This window comes from Hetaerina americana, unplaced genomic scaffold, assembly GCF_022747635.1.
Source record: "Hetaerina americana unplaced genomic scaffold, ioHetAmer1.1.p SCAF_91, whole genome shotgun sequence".
In the NCBI taxonomy this organism is placed as follows: domain Eukaryota; kingdom Metazoa; phylum Arthropoda; class Insecta; order Odonata; family Calopterygidae; genus Hetaerina; species Hetaerina americana.
In genome coordinates, this window is record NW_027287550.1 from 102,794 (window position 1) to 116,362 (window position 13,569).

Sequence of the window (13,569 nt, forward strand, 5' to 3'; positions counted from 1 at the left end):
CCGAGTGGATACATCGCTTAGGATTCTTGTGGCGGGTGGCTTGCGACGAGGAAGTTAGATTATTGATGGAATATGCGAGGGTTCATTGAGGTGGAATATTAACCGTACCTTTTCACTTCTACGTATTTACGTTCTGTCGCGATTACAAAATTACAGCGGTCGTCTCATAGCGGTCTGTGAATCCATCGAAGCTAAGGTTTAGAATACTAAAGCCTAAACTCAGTTCGGGTATTCTATTGGGATTAGACAATCGTCTCTTTATTTTGCAAATTTATTATAGAAAATTATTCCCCATTTTCTTCGGTTATACGTGGATCCCGAGAAATGAGCGTCGATTTTAGCACGGTCAATATTTGGTAGAATTTAATGCCGTTCGTATGAGATAAATTATGGGAAAATGTAGCTAAATGAGATTTAATAGGATCAGTGTGAAAGTAGAACCACCCAGTCCACTAGCACTCGGACCTTATAAACTCCGGCCATTACTCAAAAGTACTTTTATATAGGGATCTTAATTGGGAGAACGCCTGGGCAAAACTATTCAAGATAGTTTCAGCGTTGATGTCAACAGGCTTACGGACTTTGACCGTTTATAATGGTCTTTTGCATTGATAATCCCGGGTGAAAATATTTCATCATCCCTGGAGTGATGGCAATAACAGGAAAATAAATTAAAATTCGTAGTAACAATGACGGTAATTTTATAATGCAATCTTTGTAATAGTTGAGGTTTAAGAGGAAAGGAAATTTATTTCAGGGTAGTTTAAATTTCTCAAATGTTTTATGCATCTTTTATATTAGAATGTCTATGGCATCCTCATATGTCCATTTCGTATATGTACATAAATACACTTACACATTATTTCTTCGGATTAATGCCAAACGTTTGATGTAGTGTTTCAGTTACTCTCTCTATGCGTAAACATTTATTTGCTACTATTCGGTATTAATGTATTAAATTCTAGGTAAATGAACAAATAATATTTAATTTTAATACATTAATATTCCGCACATAAAGTTAATCCAATAAAAAATCACATTCAACTCTGATATGTCATCTCTTTTGGCTGGAACAGCAATTTCTGGCATTGCTATTCCTGGATTGGAATGGAATCCCTGTAAACGTAATTGAGACTTTATCTACAGTTTAAACCTTTGTCTGTTAGAATAGTTTATTGAGAGTTTTTTTCATATTGACTCTATTTATGCTCTTTCCCCCTCGGTCTACAACCTGGACGTGGTATGAGAAAATATATGTATATATTTTATTGGTGTGCGATGAATGATTGATTGACTATTAATAACAGAAATTAAAGCTGCAACAAAGAAATTTTTCCATAATTTACGTAGTGTTAATACATTGTAATATCAGATTCATGAGTATAAAAAGAAAAGTGTGGAGAGAAAATGGCACGTAAAATCATCAAGAAGCATTAAAGGAAAGGACTAGCGGAAGGTCTTCTGAAGCAGGTATTCGACTCTGCTTTTTTGGTTGTCCGTCAAGAACTTTGGGAAGAGTTAAGTGCAGATCTTTCGCATCGCCAAATTGACAAACCAAAACTAAACCAAAGTGATACTGCCGTGCACTGTCATCTTATCAATGCAAATACGATCTGCGATCATGTAGATACTTAACCGACGTTCTGCACAGAACTTCACGCACACGTAAGGAAAAAATTGTTACCGATACTTTTTATGCAAATCTTGTATTGTAAAAAAATTAATGTCGGAGAGATAGGCGACAAATGCAACTTAGGCGTAACTTGTACGTCTCAGACTTCTCAGGTACATGTGACGGACGAAGAGTTGGGATGGGCAATATTAAGAAAATAGGCACAGGGGTGTCCAAGATCGTCTCTGCTGTTCAACACAAACGTGGAGATAGTGTTTAAAGTGGCTTGAGCATAACTGGGGATAGGAATTGAATTCGGTGGGCAGTTCATAAAATCAGTTACGTTTGCGGATGATCAAATTTTATTTAAGCAGACAGCAAAATTATTGCAATTATTGCTGAGCGAATTAAAAAAATCAGTGGGCACGTATTTGATGAAATTAATGTATACAAAGGAGCGGTAATGAGGTTTTTGAGAAGAAGGAAGTCTAATTTAAACATTGAAATGGGAGGGAAAAATTTAGAGCGGGTGAAATATTTGATCTTGCTTGGAAGTGTATTGGACCAAAATGGTGGGTACATGAGAAGAATAATTGCTTTGAACAAAGAAGCTTTCACAAGGAAGGGGGAATTGATGACAGGGACGATGAGTTAGGGTATTAAGAAAAACCCTTCAAAGCAGATATAGACATGTTTTTTTTACGGCGCGTAACATGGTCGTTGAAGCAAGATGATAGATATAGATTGGAGGCTTTTGAAATGTGTGTAGAATGAAAAAGATGAAAGGAACTGAGAAGAAAAGAAACGAGTTAATGCTAGGCATTATGAGCGAAGTGAGAATATTGTTGGGAAAAATCAAAAAGGCAGAGGCAGGAAAGATGGTTGCAGAGAATTTTGATTGGCGACGAGATGTTGAAGACTGTGATAGAGGCTAGGATGTTAGACAAGGGAGGTAGAAGGTTAGGCATTTTGGATATAATGAAAGGATATTGATAGTAATCTGAACTGGAAAGCATTTGAATTTAATGTCAGGTTGTGCTTTAGGAGAGCTGAGGAGTCTAGCAATAACAGTGTGTCCTTAAACCGTAGACTACCAGAAATACATGTATCGATATTTTCTACCATCTATCCACATGCACCTCTAAATTTTAATACAAATGCCATATTAAAAATCCAAATAAATTAAAAAATATCCTTAAAGATCAATATTCAAGAAATAGTGTACCGTTCAATTCGTAAAAATAAATTTATCTATGAAATTTTGATGTAACATCATCCTAAACATTTCCGTTTTAACCGAGATCATTGATTGGTACAAAAATGACAGTGATTAACTAGCTTCTTCAAATTTGCCAATCATAACTTAAGTTCAAATAGTTCTCTAATTATAATGCAACGCCACATGAAATTTTATACTAATACGAAGAATAAACCTTAGCAAGTTATTAAGTGCATGAATCCAAATCACATACGTATATTCAAACGCGCACACGGAATAATCCTCCAAACGCAATTGCAAATTGGTTAAAACGTGTTCAGCGGATCAAAAAACATGCTTTTCTTCTCCAAAGTCGGTTTTTTAAATGTAAAAAGCACCTTTTTTTCGAGGTAATTGGAAATTAAGTATTCATATTCAATATTATCGGATCAGGAAATAATCGTATTTGAATGTGCAAGTTACAAACGTTTCAGCGACCACATTCAGGTCATCCTTTCGTCGACTGTCAACCTTAATGTTATGTACCACTTGCCTATTTTTGTAAATTAATTCCTTAATCCTCTTTTAGTGAAATTTTTCCCATTCATTCTTTCCCCAAATCATGTTGTTAAATGAAATATTTGATTGAAGCAGAAATGAAGGTTCAATCTACTATTATTAAGAATCACTGCACTTATTGCGTCTTTTGTCCCCATTTAAAACTATATTTATCTCACAAACACTTATTTACAATTATCAAGAATATTGTTAAAATTACCGTCACATTAAATTGTAAGTATATTATAGAGGTCGGTTTTGACAGGATAGGGTAGATCTCACCCCAAAATGCCACAAGTACGTAGTTACAGTTCCTTTAAGACTTGTTATTCTTCTCCAAAATCGTTACTGCCTCAAAGGCAGACTTCCTTCGCCCGTAGGCATTTTTGATCTTCCAACACTAACTCAAAAGTATCTTTGAAGGTTTCTCGTGGAGCCGTTGAGAACTTCAAACGTTCTTTCTTCGTCAGCACAACCACGTCTATCCTTTAGATCAATATCCCGTAATCTGAATTGTCCAAAAATGTTCCTTATTTGAATATGCCTATTCGAGAGCTCTCCATGGACAACATTTCATGAATCTATTAAATATTCAATGGAATGCATCACTCCTCTCACCCAGGGCATCGTTTTTGAGAGTCGTTGCAGTGTTAGCAAACGCCCGGGAAATGGAAATTTCTTGTACGAACTCGTAGGAGACGGATGCATTTTTCCGAATTCCTCGAATGGCGAAACCGCGTTACCTACCACTCGAGGGCGGAAGCGACGCGCTGCGAAACGGTACATTCCGTACGTCCTCGCTACTCCCGAAAATGCACTCCTTCCGTCCCTAACGTCTCTGTAACTTCGCCTCTGAAATTTTGCCGAAAGAGAGCAGAGGTAGGCGGGTGTAAATAATGGTTCACATTGAACGAAAGAACTTAAGAAGTGCAACTTACTTTAGAGTTGAGTATATGCGTGGAAACGGATCCTTTCACTTTGCACCTTAAGAACTTAACGCGAGGGATGATCGTGTTTGCCCTCTTTGGCTGGTTCATATTGAATATAAATTATGGAATTAAGACCTGAACTTAAATTTCGATGTGCCCTCAAGTAATCACATCGTCCACGATGATGCCTGAGCTTTTTCCTTGTCGTAATTCGAGTAATTCGAACAATTTGTGTTTTATTCAGACATTTTGTTTTTAACATTTAATGAAATTGTGGAATACTGTTACAATATTCATGCTCGGAATGGATTTAAAAAAATTTAATGAATGCTTCACAGATATGTTTCCTTTGCCCTTAAACTGATTTTATTTTTTACGAAGGATCGACTATAATGGAAGAATTCCCAAAACACGTATACTAAATCACTCTACATCAACTCTAAAGATGATCACTGATCATCTTTCGCGGTTTTTTAAGTTTGTGAAGGCTGTCCAAACCAAAATCCAGACTGACTATAAATAAGACAAAAAGCAAGTAAAATTAGTGTAGTGAAATAATTTACAAATTTTTCTTTGTGCGAATGACTGTTTTGAAGAATAAAGTGCCCAAAAAATAAACTATAAACCAAAATATCTCATGAGCGCATTGAAATCCAAGACTTTCTTCATAACAGATGTCGATGCTAGATTTCCTCAAATGAAGTGTCAACAATTCCACTGGCCTCTTGGCCTTCTTTTTTTCTTTAGTTTAACCCTAATTTTTCATCAATTAAAATTTATTATTCAAATGCGCATATTTTATTTCAATTTGTTATCGAAATCGGATATCATGATTAAGCACATAATGCATTTTTTTAAAAACAAATTTACGTTTTACGATTGACAGCGGATATCACCAGAATTATCCATAGAAAATGTTGTCTCATCAGTTATCGTTAGTGCTTGTATTTTTTAGTATGGCACAATATAACTCTTCTTCTACAAAAAATGGCTCAGAAAACCTAAAAGGTTGTACACCCCCGCTCTGCGTGTATGTGAACACGCCCGCTCCCTCACATATGCATTACTCCGTATTGAGTTCCATTTCTCAAGATCCGTCCCACGTTAAACTATTACAGGAGCTGCGAGCCGACCTTAATGGTCTATATGCGATGCTATCCGTTCCGTGCACCGTCGCGAGCCAGCCAGCCTCCAGGAAGCCAACGGAATCGATCTCTAGTTCGCACAGCTGTCCGGACGGAGGCGAAGGCAGTAAGGAAACGCGTCCGGAACCCCTTGCACGACGAATATCCCCTCCTACGGACCTTCCCTTTTCCTCTTCTTTGGTCATACCGGGTTTGATTACGTAGTAGAAGGTCTGGTGGATAGAGACGCACTGCACGGAGTTCCAATTTTTCCAATTGGGGAGCATATGGGCGTTTTTCCTGGACCATTTAGTGCGGAGCAATTTACCGTAAGCTCTATAAAGTTAAATTTCGATTGGAGTGAATGAACTCAGCGTTTCGTTTGATGGCTTTTGAATTTCTGCTCCAGAGCCTGGAGAATTGCTTCAAGCAAGCTGCTAAATTAGCGGCCTTCCTTTTTTTCGCAATTTTCGGATTTTTTTATACCCATAGGTGATTCCCCTTTGTTACGATCTGGAAGATAGTAACCGGCTTCATCGTGCGTATTACAATTTTAAAATAATTTCGAAAAGGCTTTTTTTGTTTTTAAAAAATCCCCTGTTGTTTGTCGTGTTTCCAATGCCGTTATAAATACTGAGCACTTCATTTCTGCGATTGTACACAACAAAATACATTACTACGAAAGACAGCCAGTTTCTTTTATTTAATGGTAGTTGGATGCTTAGGGAAAAATAAAGCAAACAATTCGTTACTTCCTTGGCAGGTTGATAAATGCTTAAATAGTTCTGAATAACCAGTTGTATCACTGATCATTTTCAACATTGTTTCTTTTGTGATCAAGAATAATTAAAACTCTTTTTTCGTATAAAACGGTTTAAATAATGCAATAATAGAGCTTAGGTAAGATCCGAATCACCAACCGTATTTCGTAAGGAAAAGTAATGAAAAGCCACAGACTCTTTCTCTACCCCCCCCCTTCCCCCAGGAACTTGAAGTAATTTAGCCACAGCATTTATGCGGTGAAGTTGAGAAAACGAATAAATTCGTACCGTAAGAATGTCGCTGGAGGTTTTAGACCCCATACAGTATGAATTACCGCCCACCGTATCTTGCAAGTTAGGCATTCCCAGACTTTAACGTCTTTCACGGAATAAGGCTGTTAATAATTCTCAACTTTTTCCTCCCTATTTGGATCGTTCCAAAATTTAATGTTCGCCTTCATTATTAACACCCTTTCTTTATGTCACCATGGCGGATGCGACAAAAGAGATAACAAGGCAAGTGGGACCGGGAGTGCTCATACCGCTCTGAAACCAATTAGCTCAGTTGTTTTTTAAAGATCAAAGCAAATAATTTAAATCTGTTTATATCTTTTCTTCCTTTGTCTTTTATCCCAAAAACATCCGCAGTAACACTTTATGCCTTTTACTACCATGTAAGGTCCTATAAACACATGCCAAACTATTCTAATACCACCCATTATTTATTTTAATAATTACAGATTAATTCGAAGAAAATTATTTACCTAGTTAAACTGAATTATGTTGCGTTTGTAAGGAATTGATTCGCACGTATATTAATTCTGTAATTTCCAAGTGTTTCGACATCAGCCTGTTGAAATACTTCTATAAGGGCATTACTATAGTAAAAAGGTATTTTTAATCGGAAAATCTGGATATTCTTATCAATAATGCGTCAAAATGGCTTTAGACATACTAATTTCTCTCTTATTTTGACACTGGAGGGCTGAGTGTTCATTGAAACAATGCTTTCATTTCTAGATTTACCGTAAGTTAAATAGGTTTGATAGTATTTTAGACGTAGTAATGAATTAATGATCAGTACTCACCAACCTCCTCGTCTAATTTGTGCCCTGAGCAGGTACCGTTTCAATATCTCACTGAACTACGAACAAAGTGCTATGGGGTTTCCATACATACGTTAATTGTGATTGTAACGATTGAGGACAAAATAGATATTTTCTTTAGCACCATTGTTGAAATAGTTTCTCTGAACAACTTGAAAAAAATATTGGATTTCCCGATGTGATTAATATTAATTAATCACACATTATCCGTAAGAAATGTAAATTCACGAAATACATTATGAGCTTTAAAATTCTAATGTTCCTCATAAGAATCACTCAACTTCATAAGGGGGACTGAATGGATTCATCTGAGAGGAGTTGAGTACGTTAGCATTTTAAATAATTACGCTATTAATTTTAAGTGAAATGTGGTCCGTGTTCAAAAGTATTCCATGATATTCCTCGCTCGAAATAAGTAGTCATCATTCATTTCATGTTTCTTTACAGTTTGAGTTTTCGTACGAGTATTCCCTACAAGTTAATATATGAGTGTTTCATGCATGCTTACATATCCCGTAAATGAAAGCCTTAACTTCGCATTAATGTGACGATAACGCAATTCTTTCTGGTGCCCATATTCCTGGGGAACTGACATTCCTTGTTTTCAGCACACGCGATGCTAACATGAAGCCCATGGATTACGAAGTCCACCAGAAACCCTTGCTTTTAAAATTCACTCGGCCAATTTGGAGATATTTCAATTATGTGGAATATCTTCTTTGGAAGGTTGTGTTCTCATAAAGATCAATCGGCGATCGCGATGTTATCCGAAGTCATAAGTTGGGCTTACATGTGGCGACTTATATGAAACTGTAAAACTGTGTGTAATGCATGTCAAATGGCACTGTTAGCCCAACGTTTTATTACCCTTTATCGCTCTCGATTGGGGAGTCGCATTATTGCGGATTGGTCAGAAGTAGTGCGATACCATAACGGGCGCATCTCCGTTTTTCAATGGCATAGTGAGTGGACAGACGACTCTGAAATGTCGCACGTATATTTTTTGTACGAACGAAATTCTAAACCGAAAGAGTTTCCGAACTTATCCTACACGATCTCCAGACGGTTGTCGTATTGGCGTTTTTTGCGTGCTAAGTCCATATTGGAAGCCGCCGGAAAGTACATTCCCTGCATTTAAATTACGCGGGGACTCATAGGTGGGCACCCTGGCTTATTATTAATTCAGGTCATGTTTGTGCTCCTCCGCAGGGCATCTCGCACCGTCCTCGCGAAAAACGCAGCTACCGGGATGAAGGGAACGAGACGGGGATGAAAGCGTCGGCATGCGGTTTTGCGGCCAGTTATTACTTTTTTATCCATCGTTCAATTAATATCGTCCCCCTTTTTTTCGCATCCGTCCCTATGGATATGCATGCAAAACCAACGGGATGCGACGTTCACGGAGGTCTTAATTTCTTTTCACCGGCTTCTCCCCGAGACGGGAACCCTCAATCTACTTCCTAGCATCAAAAAAAAATTTCCTCTTGCCTCCCGTGTTCACGGCTCAAAGGGTTGAGTTACTCTGAGGGTTCCTGCAACTCCGTCACTTATTCAAGTTGATGGTTTGCAGAATCACTGCGATGAAAATTTGATTTAGTTCAGTCAATGAGGTTGAGGTACTTTGGAGTGAAACGAAACTCGAATTTATTCTAAGGAAACGATTAGACTGTTGAGAAATATCATCGTGAAGGGAGTGCGGATAAGCATTTAAATACGATCTTCCTTAGTTATGAACAAATGATAACCGTTTTCTGCTAGATATTGATTTATCACACGACCGGTTCCGACGTTCTATATCATCTTCAGGTACAAACTGCATTCAAAAGCCTTCTTATACACATTTTATATCGGGTTGAAAGGGGAAGGAAATATATAGTAGGAAGGGAGGGGTTAATGTGGCCTGAGCGAAAGAAGAGGAAATATGAGAATGATTAGCAGTGGAAAGCGAAACACAGCATTGAAAACAGTTAACAATTTTATGTAAACTGTATTAAGAATATACCGAGTGTTCTAGAAAAATATTCGGTATAACGCGAATTTGAGAATATTTTCAGCGTGCATAAACACGTCTCATCTGAGAAAACGCTTGGACTTTTGAAAATTATTTTGCTCAACATCTCTTTTGCCATCCGTCGGATGGGACGTTAAGCTGCGGACCCCTTGGCGCCTTTCGTTAAGAGTAGGCTTATGCCGACGCTGGGTTTCTCTCCACCCTTCATCCTTTCCTGTCCATCCCCTATGTCGCAAATGAACTCAGCTGTCGGTCGCCTCCCCTAAATACTACGACTACTACAACAGTTCTAATAATTCTGAATAGGTCTTTTTACAGTGAAAATCACAATATCTTGGCTCGTAATAAAGATTTGTCCTTTCCTATTATTTCATTAAGCTTAGTACAAACTCTAAGTGCATAAAACTCATTCCAGCACCACTAAGTACGTGCATAATCGAAAGGAATGATAAACTTCCTAGAATATTTTATCGCTCAAATTAATTTTGTTTTCTTTCCCATTGAATGCTCTAGGTTTAATTCCTAGCTTTTTTATGATATTATTTAATTATATTATGTAAACTCAACGAATTTGTCATTCTAAATCTTTATAGAAATATTATTCCACTTCTAATTTTATTCACAGCACTATAAGTTATAATATTCTCGTCACCCGTACGAACGAGAATTACGATGAAATTTGAAAGAACTCCTGTGGCACCGTATTAAATATTTCAACTCTAAAAATGGAAATGGAGGCTTTTAATCGAGTGCTCGTGCTAATTAGAAGAATTATAATGTTGAGCTAACCTTAACAATGATGGACGTACGCCAATCTTCACAGAAAACTTAATCTGATGATTGTATTCGCCATCTTTTAAATGAAAAACGAATAAAATCATTTTTGTCGCACGATATCTTTTTAAATCCGAATGATAAAAGATAGGTTGGGAGATCATTCTAGGACTTCTAGCGGGTTACCAAGTAAAACAGGCAGGATATGCTCTTAAGCTAAAAGGGGGGAAAATTAAAGCCACTCCATGATTAGTTCGCCGTTCACCCTCATCTTTTATAAGCTGGCGAGATGACGAGTTGCGTGGAGAGAAATATCGCATCAAAAACTCTGGCCTTCGTTGGCTCCCAAGTCTTTTTCATAACTTCAACCGTGTGGCTCCAGGCGTCCAAATGGCTGCCATTTGGGTCGTTAACCCGGTGGTCATCAAATCTTCCCGCTTCCTCTCTTTTTCTTTCGCTCGCTCGCCGTGTCCCATTCATGAAAACGGCATCGGCTGAACGTTTAATCGAAAATCAATTGGCACTCACGAAGAAAAAGTGGTTCCTTTGCCACCACGAGAAGCCAGATGTGTGCGATTCTTGACGACCGAAAGTTCACAGTTGGCGCGCACAACCCCAGAGACGCTTCCACTACTCCACGAGTTGGCTCCACGGATCACCCTTCCTCCACCCCACATCGAATGACCGTCCATCTGAGGGCAATTGCAGTCGAGGGAGAGTACTGTGGAAAATTTAAGAGGCATGAGGATGTTCTGTGGAACGTGTGAGCACGAGCCTCGGACTGGAAGCATCTCGAGTCCGTGCAGAACGTCTCAGCGTTGTCGCTGATGTGAATTCACTACGTATCGGGGTCCCGGATGTACATTGGTTTTTCCCTTGGATTTATTGACATGGAGGTGTATGACAGTAGAAATAAGGGCGCTGACCCAAGGGAAAATATTACCTCGGGATAAAACATAATTTGCAATTCGTCAAGACTTTCGTGTGGAGCATGGCGCTCTATGGTTGCGAGAATTGGGATATTGGAAAAGTGTACCAGGGAAGAATAGAAATCTTTGAAACATGGTGCTGGAGGAGCATGCTGAAGATTAAATGGAAAGGCAAAGTAAGGAAGGTGGAAGTATAAAGAAGAGCAGAAGAGGATTGGAACTTATGGAGAACTCTACGGCAAAGAAGAAATCGATAGATTGGACACACATTGAAGAACAATGGATTCATTCAGGAATATAATGGAAGGAAAAATAGAAGGGAATATTCCACGAGGAAGACCAATAGACATGTACATAGGACAAGTTAAGAAAGACGTAATACAGAGAAGGTATCGGGGATTGAGGATTGAACTGACATTAAATACAGTAGAATGGAGGACTGGAGTAAACCAATTCTAAGATTGAAATACTTATGATGAAGTCATAATTTAACTGTCAGCAAAGAAAACTTTACAGTTTTACTGTGGTGAATGTTGATTATTGACACTCCTAGTTGTACATTACAAAAAGAAGTGGTGAGTTCATTGAAATGTTTTTATTGGTCAATGATGGCACATCAGAAGAGGAGAAACTCGCCGTTCCGCAACTTCCGCAAGTTCCACAGATCGACTAATTCAGATACAGACTGCTTAATTCGTAATGGTGCATTTTCTGTACCTTTAATGATAAAGGAAGCCAAAGTTTAGCATCATATTTCCATGTGTAGAGTATTTTACTCATGGAATTATATTCTGAAGCAGAAGTCCCCTGACAATTTTTGTCGTATTTTACTCGCGTTTTTTAATGTGTTACGATATTTTGCACGTATTTCGAATACTTAAATTCACACCGCTTATTATTTTACCAAAGGAATGCATTCCAATGGGCGAAAGCAAACTTTTGAAGAATTTTTCGCTATATTTAGGACCTTGTTCGCTTGTTTCTCATGTAGAAAAGGGAAATGAACTCTATGGAGGTCGAAATTTGTATCCATTTGCATAAGCATTTTGAAGTGTCCCAACCTGCCCTCTTAAGTATACCCGGTAAGCCTCCACGCACGCCGAAAGGAGTTTTTGTTTCAAAATATTTGCGAGGTCTTCTTATTACATGAAATACTGCCGTTAAATTGTCCCTGTATCAGGCAGTTTTCTTGGTATAGTTTTTTTTCTTGTTGCTATTGGTTTCTTGCTAGCTCTCGAGTAATGAGTTACTTCTAAAAGGCGAAATTTTCATTTCATGTTTTCAAAAATCATGCTATTATTGTGAATTAATCTCAAAATAAATTTTTCACGGTTAAATACATTATCACGGTATTTAGAAAAAAATGAAATGACCCTTTTTCTCTATATTGTATTCTTGTGTTGGTTTCACATCAGTTTAATTTAGTAGATGTATTTTCCTTTGGAAATTCCCTGCTCCATACTTTGGTACATTATACCTGTATTTAAGAAGTCTTTCGCAGATGGGCACGTGAAATTGCAGAAATATCTTGGTGTATAATATGGATGAGGTCAAATTCTATTGTAACATTAACTGCGATTTTAGAGCCATGTTAATCAAATTTTAATTTATTTCATTGATTATCTTGTCGTTTTTTATCTTAAGTGTTTTCATATCGAACATGAAAATACTTTCCGAAGACCTTATACTAGAAAGGAATTGCGACAGTATAAAAAGGCTAAACCTTCCCAAGACGAGTGTCCATTCGTGATAGTTGGGCCATTCATTAAAATATCTATGTTCTAGTGAATGAAAAACTCTTTTATTCAATTCGCCAACAATCGATTATCCTGCCGCATCAAAATCCGAAGTGGGACCGTGGGAAAATCCCCTTTCCTAAGCTCCATTAGCCAATTGTTTATCAAGTCAGTTCGGCTTCAGCTTTGAGGTGAATTAAATTGGGCGTCGGAAAGGCAGCTCTTTGTTTTTCTGGCTTCCGAAGGAAGAGCAGCTCCCGGAAATTGTGCTCGTTTTGCGTCCCGAAACACACGACGAGACTAATGCGCTTATGGCCACGACTCTTGGCGTGAGAATCCCACTGCCTTGTGAGAGGTGGGTTTATTACCGTCGTTTGAATCCGACTCTGAAGTGGGCCGTATTTCAAATGGTGGATAACCGTGTTCATTTAGGAAGATTGCTTTCCGAGTTTCGTTCTTTTCCTGCAATTTTGATTGACATTCCCTCTTCGTGGTGGCAGTTTGGGCGATCGGAAGGAATCCTACCGAAATCAAAAAAGAGCCACCTCCCCACAGTACCGTTCTCATCTCATCAGACTCAGTGTTAAAAATTCATAAGTATCGGAAGTCGTTTTTAAAAGCTCTTTAACGATAGTCATATTTTAATAGATACAAAGCTAAATTATTGGATTTTAAAAGTTGAATTTTCCTCATTTATCGCATTTAAATTCGAAAAATCGGATACTTACTGAATACAATATGGAACCAGATTTCTCTATTAGAAGCATCAATTTTTGTGTTTATTTTTTTTAATACAGATTTATTTATAATAATTAAGGAATAATAATAATT